Consider the following 13,306-nt stretch of genomic DNA (forward strand, 5'->3'; position numbering starts at 1 on the left):
AGAGAAAGGCAGGTACTGGAGAAATAAGGATGGAACCAGCCATTGCTAGTGAGTCAATGATTGTGGATGATGCTAAAAAGAAAAGATAATTTCAGCAACATTACAAAGCTGTAATTGATAACATTTCCTTGGATGCTGACACTTTTACTCACCCTGTTTCAGCCTATCAACTGTTGGCTGCTCAGGGCAATGTGGAGACAGAGCAGACTTTGAATTTAGTGCACACCACAAAATCTCTTCAAAGAGATAAAGCTGCTGTGAACAGAATGCCTTCTCAAGCTGGAGAGCCATCTGAAGAATTTGGAGTAAATTCTGATGATGATGACTCTGGTTCTTTGGATGGAAGCATGAACTTAGGGGGAGCTGAAGGCCCAAGTTTTGCTTTAAGTTTACCTGAATGGGCATGGGCAAAGGAATCCTCACCAGGACAATTTGAGGTGTCTTTGGTCAAACAAGTAATAGCTATTCAACAGGCCCTTCAGGAAGCTTCAGATGCTGGTACCAAGGCTGTTCTTCAAGCTCACCTAGACTCTTTACATTTAATGAAGATCCAACACTTAAGACAGAATCACAGTGTGGATGAATTGAAAAGAGATATAGCTGACTTGAAGACATATAACTCTGAGAAGCTGGATTCAGTAATGCCATATGGTACCATGCAAGATCTATTACTGAGATTAAGGAGAGAATCAGATTCTGACAATAAGATGGCCAAGCTGGAAAACAGAGTTCAAGTTATTGAGAATTCAGTGGCTCTACTACTTCAAAATCAACAGACTCAGACAAATCTTCTTATACAACTGGCTAAAGCACAAGGCCTAACTCCTCCACTTGATAATAAAAAGGGGGAGAGAGAATCAAGTAAGGGGGAGAAAGGACCAACTGAGGGGGAGAAACTTCTGGTTCAAATCAGCAAAGTAATTGTACCTTCAATTACTATCCCCAAGCCACCAGTTGCAGATAGTATAGATCTTATTAATGCAGCAGCAGAAAACTTGAAAGATGCTGATAAAGGAAAGTTGAATCTGATCAACTGGAAAAAGATTGATGAGGAAATAAAGAAAAAGTTTGAATTAGTCAAGGAACCAGTTCAGTCAACCATCCATCACTCGAATGTCAAGCCAATCAGTGTGAATGAGATGAGCATGAACTATCTGGAGAAAGGACAATCTTCTAGCATCAAGACTACAAAGGCTGAGATAATTCTTAAACCAAGGGCAAACTATCCAAAGTCATCTTTGAAGAACCCTATGGATACTGTATATGAGACACCCAAGCCTGATGAAAAGAAGCTTCTGTCAAGATCTATTCTCCTCTACAAAGATCCAGCTGATTCAGCATCAAGAAAGAGAATTGCAAAGATATTCAGAAATGGGAAGGAAATTTGTGTGGTAGCTGGACATCCACAATTTGTTCATGCAAAGGAAGAAGAAAAATCCAGATTGAAGCAAGAAAAGAGGCAAGCTGCTCTAGATGCAAAGAAGTCTAAACAAAAGAAAGAACAGTTTGCTATCTTGGCCAAGCTACAGGCTGTGAATTCTTCTCAACAAATTCCCTCTCAACCATCTCAAACTACTGAATCAAAGAAGAAGATTGAAGAACAGAAGAAATCCCCAAGAAAGAAAGAACTGGCTAAAAGAACAAAAAGGAAGTTGGTTGTTGTTGACAAGGAATTGGAAGATCAATTTCCAAAGGAATCCACTCAAGCTGAAACTCAAGCATCAAAGCCCTCTGTGGTATTTGAAGACATAAGGGTGGTGGACCCCTACAGGAACATACATGGAGAGCCTATTGTTCCAAAGGATGAGCCAATAGAGTGGGATAAATTACCAATTCCTGACTTCAACTTGCCAATTCTTACTAAGCCAAGAAGGACAAAATCAAGGGCAGTCAAGAAAGTGAAGTTGTCACCTCTCAAATCTAAGTCAGTAGTCAAAGCTCAACCCAAGATCAACAGGAGAGACTACTTGTACTTGTGTGACATCAAAGAATTCTCAGACCTAAACCTTTATCTGGAGGAGCTGGATGAGGTAAGGGCAATTGATGCATACAGAAACCTACCTGAAAGGTTGGTGTTCAAGTACAAAGGAGGAAGGGAGATTCAGTGGCCTCTCCACAGGATACTTCAAGAAAGCCAAGCTGTGTTGATCAAAGTCTATTCATCCTTCAAGAAAAACTTTGGGTTCAATGTAACTACAAGAAGATTAGTATTGAAGAAGATTGAAGAGCTAAGGAGTGTTAGAGCCAAAGATGCACTACCCAAAACTCTTATCATCCCATACACAGGGAGAAGAGTTCATCTAAGGCCCTACTGGCTGATGGAATTCATGGATGACAAGGGTGTGAGAAGATTCTTCAGATTAGAAGACCAATTGAGTATCTCTAGCAATGAGACTCTCTTGGAAATGCAAGAAATGTTAGATCTCTCAGAATCTGATGAATTGGAATTCCACAGACAGCTCCAGAATCAAATTGAAGAAAACAACAGAAAGCTTGGAAGAAGATCCAGACCTTCAAGAAACTAGAAAAATCTGCTCAGGCTAGAGGAGCATCTTGAACTGACTGTGAGCCAAACCTTGTACATTTTTGTTTAAATTGAAGCACTTTCAGTTTTATCTACTTATCTTTAAAGATATATGTTTAGGATGTTTTGTTATCATCAAGTATCTCTTAATTTATGGCTACAATTCCAGTAGACATAAATTGGGGGAGATTGTTGTGAATATGTTGTGTACTTGATGATTAACTAAACAAAACATCTAAGTAGATTCTACTTAGTGAACTAATGTAGCACTCGACGGATAAGAATTATAGTCCCGACGGATAACTCATTACAGTCCCGACGGATGATTAACTTATTATCCATCGAGTGAGTAGCTTATGTAATAATAAGTTTGTAGCACAGTGTTGTATGCACCTTTGTATAGAATCTGTAGCAGCATATAAGTCATGTTGACTTTAACTAGATATGCAGAATAGGTTGATTAACTGTACATAAGCAATGTCTTGTAATTCTGTATAAGTGAAATGAAGTCAAGTGCCAAAATAGCTACCAACGGATGATTAACAAAGCGTCGACGGATGATCAAATGACTATCAACGGATGTTTAACATAGCAGTCGACAGATGATCAATTAAGTCATCGACGGATGATCTGAAAGTCGACGGATGATCATATCAAGATTCAAACATCAGTTGAACAGTGAAAGCTGACACACAGCCGTGGAGTTGGATACAAACACACTGTGGAAGCACATTAACTGGGTAATAGAGGACGAAAAGCAGCAAAGATCAAGACTGTTAGATTTTATATTTGTTCAGTTCTTTTGACTTTGTAATCTTGGTAATATATAAACCAAGAGAGTAGCAAATAGAAAGATAAGCGTGAGAGCTAAGAAATAAAAACAGAGAAATCTTTGTAAGCACTATCTTTAGCATTTTATGTATTCTTAGCAGTTCTATTTTGCAAGCAGCTGTGAGCAATTCTGCACACAGAGTCCTCTTGATATATTATATATATCTCTGGTGGAATTGTTTAAATCCACCAGAAAGTTTTTTAAAGACTCTTGTTTTTAATTACTTATGTTTTGATTCATTCAAGTTTATATTCCGCATTGTGCTAATCAAAACAGATATATCCATAATCGAGTTGACCATTTTTATTTCAAGAAAAAGGTTCAAGAATTCCATTCAACCCCCCTTCTGTAATTCTTGCTATATTGTTAAGGGACTAACACTTACCATACACAAGTTGAAATGGGGACACCCAAGTGGAGTCTTATATGCTGTTCTATAAGCCCAAATAGCTTCATCGAGCTTTAAAGACCAATCCTTCCTTGATGGACAAACAACCTTCTCTAAAATGCGTTTGATCTCTCTATTAGACACTTCCACTTGACCATTCATTTGCCGATGATAGGCAGTAGCAACACGATGATTCACATTGTAGCGCTGCATCATAGAAGTGAACTTACGGTTGCAGAAATGTGACCCTTCATCACTTATGAATACTCGTGATGTTCCAAACCTTGTGAAAATCTGCTTATGAAGAAAATTCAACACTACCTTTGCATCATTCGTCGATAGAGCTTTGACTTCTACCCATTTTGAGACATAATCGAATGCCAGCAAGATGTACTGATTATTGCAGGATGAGACAAATGGCCCCATGAAATCGATTCCCCAAATATCAAAGACCTCGACTTCAAGCATCACATTTAACGGCATCTCATCCTTTCTTGTAATATTTCCCACTCTTTGGCAACGATCACACCTTAAAACAAACTGATGAGCATCCTTAAACAAAGTAGGCCAGAAAAAACCTGCTTGCAGAATACGAGCTGTCGTCTTCTCACCACCATAATGTCCACCATAAACTATGGAGTGGCAGTATCATAATATCCCCTCCGTCTCACAGAATGGGATACATCTCCCGATGATCTGGTCAGCTCCCTGTCTAAACAAATATGGTTCATCCCACATATACCACTTTACCTCATGCAGAAACTTCTTCTTTTGAGCTGTATTCATATTAGGAGGCATTATATTGCTGACAAGATAATTCACAATATCTGCGAACCATGGCTCTTCCTCCTGAACTGCGAACAACTGCTCATTCGAAAAAGATTCGTTGATCAATGTCTTATCATGTGAAGTAGACTCGGGATTCTCCAATCTAAAGAGATGGTCAGCTACTTGATTCTCAGTACCTTTTTGATCCTTGATCTCTAACTCAAATTCCTGTAGTAAGAGCACCCAACGAATGAGTCTAGGCTTCGAATCCTTCTTGGAAACCAAATAGCGAATGGCCGCATGATCAGTGAACACTGTCACCTTTGTCCCAAGCAAATAAGATCAAAATTTTTTGAAACTAAAGACTATAGCCAAGAGCTCATTCTCAGTAGTGGTGTAGTTCATTTGAGCTCCATTTAAGGTCTTGCTAGCATAGTAGACCATATGAAAGAGATTATTCTTGCGCTGCCCAAGAACTGCGCCCACCGCATAATCATTCGCATCACACATCATCTCAAAAGGCTTTGTCCAATCAGGTGCTGTAATAACTGGTGCAGTTATCAAACTCTTCTTGAGAGTCTCGAATGCCGTCAAGCATTCATCATCAAATTTGAAAGGCACATCCTTCTCAAGCAAGTTGCACAACGGCTTAGATATCTTCGAAAAGTCCTTGCTGAAACGCTGATAAAAACCCGCATGACCAAGAAAACTACGGATTCTTTTCACAGAAATAGGTGGTGGAAGATTTTCAATGACTCCCACCTTGGCTTTTTCCACCTCAAGACCCTTGCTAGAGACCTTAGGCCCAAGAATAATGCCTTCATGCACCATAAAGTGACATTTTTACCAATTGAGCACCAAATTAGTTTCCACACACCTTTTGAGTACTGCACAAAGATTATTCAAACATTCATCATACGAATGTCCAAAGACGGAGAAGTCGTCCATGAACACCTCGACGTTATTTCCAATCATATCAGAGAATATAGCCATCATACATCTCTGAAAAGTGGCAGGTGCGCCACATAAGACAAACGAAACTCTGCGAAAAGCAAACGTGCCAAATGGACAAGTGAAGGTAGTCTTTTATTGATCCTCTGGTGCAATACATATCTGATTATACCCCGAATAACCATCCAGAAGATAATAATACTCATGACCGGCCAACCTGTCAAGTATCTGATCAATAAATGGAAGAGGGAAGTGATCCTTCCTCGTGGCCTTGTTCAACTTTCTGTAGTCCATGCATACTCTCCATCCTGTGACTGTTCGAGTGGGGATGAGCTCATTCTTCTCATTTGCTACCACAGTAATACCTTCTTTCTTAGGTACATATTGCACGGGGCTCACCCAAGAACTGTCAGAAATAGGATAAATGATTCCTGCATCCAACCACTTCAGAATTTCTTTCTTCACCACTTCTTTTATGATAGGATTAAGTCTTCGCTGTTGCTCAACAGTCGGCTTACTACCTTCCTCTAGCAAAATTTTATGCATGCAATACGAAGGGCTGATCCCCTTGATGTCTGCTATAGTCCATCCGATAGTCGATTTGAATTCTCTCAAGATCCTCAGGAGCTTGTCCTCCTCACTACCTGAAAGGTCATATGCAATAATAACAGATAAAGTAGATGCATCACCTAAAAAAGCATACCTCAAGTGTTCAGGCAATGGTTTAAGCTCCAAGGTAGGTGCTTTCCAATAGATGGTTTGAGCTTTCCTTCAGCATTTTTGAGGTCAGAAGTACCAAGAGATTCAAATGGCATGTCTAGCTTTCGCCTCCAAGGAGAAGCATTTAGATATTGTAGTTGCTCATTGCCATCCTCGTCATCACTGTCAAAATCCCCCACTAAGGCTTTCTCTAATGCATCAGACATTAGCATATGATCAAGTTCTGAAGTGACCGCATAATCAATCAAATCCACTTTTAAGCACTCCTCGTCTTCTGTAGGGAATTTTATTGTTTTGAATACATTGAATGTCACATCCTGATCCTGCACCCTCATAGTAAGTTCACCTTTCTGCACATCTATCAAAGTACGGCCTGTAGCCAAGAAAGGTCTCCCCAAGATTATGGGAATCTTTTTATCTTCCTCGAAATCCAGAATAATAAAGTCTGCAGGAAAGAAGAGCTTATCCACCTTTACTAGCACATCCTCTACTATGCCTCGTGGGTATGTAATAGAACTATCAGCCAATTGTAGAGACATGTAGGTGGGCTTTGGATCAGGTAAATTCAACTTTTTGAAGATCGACACCGGCATCAGATTGATGCTTGCTCCGAAATCACAAAGGCACTTGTCAAAAGACAACTTGCCAATGGTGCAAGGAATGGTGAAGCTACCTGGATCTTTAATCTTTGGAGGTAACTTTTGTTGTAGCACAACACTGCATTCTTCTGTTAAAGCAACGGTCTCAAGGTCGTCCAGTTTCACCTTCCTTGAAAGAATACTCTTCATAAATTTTGCATAACTAGGCATTTGCTCCAGAGCCTCAGCGAAAGGTATATTGATGTGAAGTTTCTTGAACACCTCCAGAAACTTACCAAACTGCTTATCCAGCTTTTGTTGTTGCAATCTCTTAGGGAAAGGTGGTGGATGATAGATCTGTTTCTCCCCTGTATTACCCTCAGGCAGAGTGTGTTCAAAAGTAGTCTTCCTTGGTTCCGCCGCTTTCTCCCGTTGCTTAGCTTCTTCATCACCAACTTCAGCTTCTCCGTCTTTTGCTTTTTCAGCATCAGCAACTTTTCCAGACCTTAAGGTGATAGCCTTGACTTGCTCTTTAGCTTCCTTCCTGCCTAGCACTTCAATATCACTGGAAAGTGTGCCAGGTTGATGATTGAGCACTGTATTGGCTATTTGACCGATTTGATTTTCCAAGATCTTGATAGAAACCGCCTGACTTTTACATAACAGCTTAAGTTCCTCAAAATCAGCACTAGAGGGTGGAGCTGCACCTCCTTGTTGAGGATATGATTGCCTTTGAGCATAATGCTGTGGTTGCTGGAATCCAGGTGGATTGAACTATTTACTTACGCCTTGCTGATATGGTTGCTGAATAGCATTCTGATTATTACTCTAGCTGAAATTTGGATGATTTTTGTTGCTAGGATGATAAGTAGCTGGCACAGGCTGCTGCGGTCACTGATAATTGTTCACATACTGAACAGATTCATTAACAAGAGAACACTGATCCGTAGCATGAGAGCCTGCATAAAGCTCATAGACCATAACTTTCTGATTGACTCCATAGATGGCTAGAGAATCGACCTTCATAAACAGTGCTTGGAGCTGCGCTGCAATAGCTGTAGTTGCATCAACTTCCAGAATACCTGCTACCTTCCCAGGAATCATCCTTTGAGTTGGGTTTTGATGCTCATTTGTAGCCATAGTCTTAATAAGATTATAAGCCTCAGTATAGCTTTTGGCCCACAAGGCACCTCCAGCTGCTGTATCGAGCATGGGCCGAGATTGGGCCCCCAAACCATTATAGAAACCAGTGATCACCATCCAATCAGGCATTCCATGATGTGGACACTTTCTCAACATCTCCTTGTAGCGCTCCCAAGCTTCGCACATGGATTCTGTAGGCTGCTGCGCAAACTGAGTAAGAGCACTCCTCATAGCAGCAGTCTTCGCCATTGGATAAAACTTCACCAGAAACTTTTCTACAAGATCTTGCCATGTAGTGATAGACCCAGCTGGTTCAGAATGTAACCAGTCCTTAGCTTTATCCCTCAGTGAGAATGGGAAAAGCCTCAGCTTGATAGCCTCATCAGTCACACCATCATATTTGAAAGTACTACAGATCTCGACAAAATTCCTTATGTGCATGTTGGGGTCTTCAGTCACAGCACCTCCGAAAGAAACGGAATTCTGCACCATCTGAATAGTGCCCGGCTTGATTTCAAAGTTATTGGCCTCAATAGCCGGGTGCATGATGCTAGACTGAATGTCATCAATTTTAGGCTGAGAAAAGTCCATAAGAGCTGGATCTGCCGGAACTATACGGTCACCCATGATTACTGGCTCTTTCTGCTCACTTCCTAAATCCGAATCTTCAAGATCTATCTTCTCCGGAATATCAAGAACTTCGTCTTTCTACTCAGCCGTATCTAAAGTCCTCTTGCTAGTACGAGAACGTGTTTGCATAAACGCTTGCTAAAGTACCTGAAACACAACCGGAAACAATAAGTAACACGTCTTAATCACTGAGTCCTAATGACCACTGATGGTAAGTACATAAACTAAACAAATACGCCGAGTCCCCGGCAGCGGCGCCAAAAACTTGTTAGGGCGAAAACACACGCTAATAATACACGCAAGTATACGCGTTCGCAAGTAATATAGAATACTTTCTAGTTCGTTCCCACATAGACTCAGACTAATTATGTTCAATTAACACTCACTCACCAATGTATGATTACTTCTCAATGTTAAGACAATAACTCTTAGATTTGATTAACTAATTATTAACTACAATTAACTACGAGAATTAAGCACTTAATTGACGCTTGAATTAACAATATTAAAACACACATGAGATCATAACTTTATTACTACTTCCTTCAATAGTCATTGTTATTACCCTTAGCATGCAACAATGTTGATATTAATCGAACAACACGAAACTGATAAAAGCCAACTTTTATTATACTAATACCATTCTACCAAGCATCCACAATTAAGATAGAAGTTGAATAGGCATCAATTATGTTGAGTCCCTATATGTCTACAGAAATTGACAACATAACAATTTAAGAACAAGTTATTCCTTTTGATTACACAGGGCAAATAAAATGGTTAGAGTTACCCACTAATCATGCATACACATACATGAACCTATGCTAGCATGGCAAGTTCTAAATCTCAAGATCCACCATCGCTTCACAAGAGATTAACACCTTATCTTATATGTTCGCGACGCACATAAGAAGAATAAGCACAACCAATACTAGATATCATACAATCATCACACACTACGGTATTAAACAACTAACTAAAGAATTTCATAGCAAATCTGTTACGACCCCATGATCACGATTATCCCATGATAGCACTCATCGTCATCATGGGTTCATATGTAAACATGAAAATAACACACAAGAATAATAACTAAAACTACTTATATTAAACCAGAGTACTTCACAAGAGTAATTAGGTTCAATATAAAGAAAACTAGCATCCAATGTTACAACGAAATAAAGAATCACAAGAAAATATGCTTCATCTTCGTTGCGGTGTGCTAAAACGGTCTTCTTCCTTATCACCTCATTCCTTGATTAATACTACGATCCAACTTATGTAAAACGTCTCTTGAAACTACTTATATAGGAGTCCCATAAAACCCAGCTAACTCAGAAGTTGGAAGTTAAACAGAACCAGTAGTCCAAAATAATTATTCTAAAATTCCATCCCTGAGCGGCCGCTCAGCATTCCTGAGCGGGCGCTCAGCTTCCGGAGTGGTCGCTCAGTAGAGCTGAGCGGGCGCTCAGACCCCTTCTGGAAAATGCTCTGTTTCTGATCCAAATCTTTGCTGTATTCTGCTCCTATCTTTCCACTTGCAATGCCAAACAAATGCCAAGGTTTATTCTTGATGAAATCTCTTCAGACATGCAATTAATACCCTGAAATGCACAAACACTAGAAAAATGCATCAGATACACAAAATAATTAATTTCAAGACATCAATTCAAGCCATTATAAGACGTTCTAAGTGGTATAAAATGCCACTTATCAATTGCTGCTGGCAGTTGATGTGCACAAATTCTATGGATGAAAAAACAATTGTTGGACTATGGTCTACAAGTGGACATAATTCCTATTTTCTGTGATAACACAAGTGCAATTGCCATCACTGAAAATCCAGTACAGCATTCAAGAACAAAGCACATAGATATCAAGTACCACTTCATTAGGGAACATGTGATGAATGGTACTGTGGAACTTCATTTTGTTCCAAGTGAGAAGCAGCTTGTAGATATCTTTACCAGGCCACTTGATGAATCCACATTTACTAGGTTGGTAAGTGAGTTAGGTATTCTTAATTATTCTTAAATTATTTATGATAATTTTGCAAGTTATAATGCAGCCAGAAACTTAATTGATTTTCCTATTTTAGATGAAATTTTGGCTAAGTCAAAATTTACATCTCGACGGATGTTCATTATCCATCGAGTTTAATCATCCGTCGAAATAGAAGAGCTTGGTAAAAATCAATTACTTTTCTGGATTATTTTAAACCCGACAGATAATTGCTTTATTCTCATATGTCGAATTGTCTACATCATAGCCGTTAAAGTTCTGAACATTATCCATCGGATATACTTACAGTTTGTAAGTATATCACGACGGGTAATTGACAGAATTTTGACAGTTTATTTTACTTTTAAACGCTATTTTGGGCAATTCTCATTGGATCTTTATTTTTAACCTTAATTTTATTCCCATTTTATCTGAGAATACATAAAAGCCTTACTTCAAGTTTATTTTAGCTTTTATTTTTCTCTATTACAATTAACTTCTCTCTTCTAATGGATTGCACATCTGCAAAAACTCATATGGCCACTGCAACTAAACTTGAATTAAACACTACTGAAAAGTCTGTGGATATTTCAAGCTATAAAGGCATGGTTGGCTCACTTTTGTACTTAACAGCTAGTAGGCCAGATATAATATTTGCTACTTGTCTTTGTGCTAGATTTCAGGATGATCCTAGAGAATCTCATTTAATAGCTATAAAGAGAATTTTCAGATATCTCAAGGGTACACCAAAACTTGGCATTTGGTACCCTAGAGATTCTGGATTTGATCTAATTGGTTATTCAAATGCAGATTATGCAGGGTGCAAAATAGACAGAAAATATTATAGGAAACAATCCTGTGTCCTAGTTTAGTAAGAAACATAATTCAATTTCTACTTCCACATCTGAGGCTGAATATATTGTTGCCGATAGCTGTTGTGCACATATTTGATGGATGACAACTCAACTATTGGATTATGGTCTACATGTGGACAAGATTCCAATTTTATGTGACAACACAAGTGCCATTGCCATCACTGAAAATCCTATACAGCATTCAAGGACAAAGCACATTGACATCAAATACCACTTCATAAGAGAGCATTTTATGAATGGAACTGTGGAACTTCATTTTGTTCCAAGTGAGCAGTAACTTGCAGACATCTTTACCAAGCCACTTGATGAATCAACTTTTACTAGGTTGGTAAGTGAGTTAAGTATGCTAAACTACTTTTAATTCATTATTTTTTATGTCTATGCAATTTGTAATACAGCCAGAATTAAATGTAATTTCCCTATTTAAGGGTGAAATTTTGGCCAAGTCAAAACTAACCCTTCAACAGAAGTTCATTATCCGTTGAGAGTGAATATCTGTTAAATGCTTATATCTGTTGAAAGTCAAATATATATCTGGGCAGATTATCCATCAATTGATAATAGTACATTTGCTATCCGGTGATTCTTATCAATCATAATCGTTGATTCTTAAAACCATATCCGTTGACACGTGCTTACAGTCATGTATGTATACGTTGATGGATAGTTTTAGAATTTTTACAGTTTTCTTCATTTCTAAATGGTTATTTTTGGCAATTGTCAGTGGCTATTTTATTTTACTTTTAATCATTTATTTTTCTTTTTCTTCGAAAATATAAAAGCCAAATTCATTTACAGATCTTACTTTTATCTTTCTCTAATTACTCAAGACAATTTCAACTCTGTTTCTCCCCAAAACCCTTTATCTCTCTCTATAACTTCGAACCTAGCATCAATGGCACCTGTTATGAAAATCATGTCTCGGTCTGGGTATGTTTATAAAAAGAACAACTTCATAGCTTTGGTGGACAAGAGCATTGTGGCGCTCTCCAATCCCGGGTCAGAAGTTTGGGGTCCACACACACACACACCTTAATTATAGCCTGCTTATAACAATAATAAAGATAATAATAATATGCAGTGACCCTACTTACCAACTACCATGGATCGCAATAGGTTAAAGTATGTACACAAGCCACACACACACACTTATTTTACAAATGCCCAAATCCCAACTATTCAAACTTACAACTGAATATTAAACATTATTACAAACTTCATAAACTTAAACTATTCCAAAAGTTGTCAGCTAGCTTAACTCGATCAACCTGGACCCCTAGCTCTCGCACTGGATTGGGGATCCTCGCTACCAACAGGTTCCTTATTAAGTGGAAAAGAATATAAACAACATCGCACAAATGAGCTAACTAGCTCAGCAAGTCACATTGACAAGACTGAGAATAAAGATCATCAAGTGAAAAGAGTTATGGTATCAAGTGAACAATGAATAATGATTTAGAATTGGATATTATATTTTTATTTTAAAAACCAAGGTTAGGCTGCTGTTCAGTTACACACTAACCCCAAGCAAGGCATACAGCTCTGCTCTAATTACTAGATCCAAGGCACACAATGGCCTAACTTGACCACCAATCTGGTCTGATCACGAATCTGGTCCACAATTTTATAAAACAATCCAATTCTAACATAATAACAGAATAAATAAGGTAAAGTAGTAAATAAAATCATAAGCAACATTGGATGTCCAATAATGAGATGGTTCCAATCTTCACAAATGAAATATGGCTATCAAATGGTGAAAGAAATGGATAACAAAAGAATCAAAGTTTCAAGGTTATAAGGATTTGGTCTTTCAGAGCGTAAGGTACAATGATTTGAATATGTAAGCAATCTGATTCAGTGTTTGGTATTTAGTTTGCATGTATTTATGGAGTA

At 38.5% G+C, this 13,306-nt stretch overlaps 1 non-coding gene across 1 annotated transcript; it reads left to right on the forward strand.

The window, feature by feature from the left end:
* Positions 1-8,031: 8,031 nt before the first annotated feature.
* Positions 8,032-8,138, forward strand: LOC141681376 (small nucleolar RNA R71). The gene has a single exon (XR_012558815.1). It is a non-coding gene; the product is annotated as a small nucleolar RNA R71 (small nucleolar RNA).
* Positions 8,139-13,306: the final 5,168 nt, after the last annotated feature.

Source organism: Apium graveolens, chromosome 8 (genome assembly GCF_009905375.1).
Source record: "Apium graveolens cultivar Ventura chromosome 8, ASM990537v1, whole genome shotgun sequence".
Lineage (NCBI taxonomy): Eukaryota > Viridiplantae > Streptophyta > Magnoliopsida > Apiales > Apiaceae > Apium > Apium graveolens.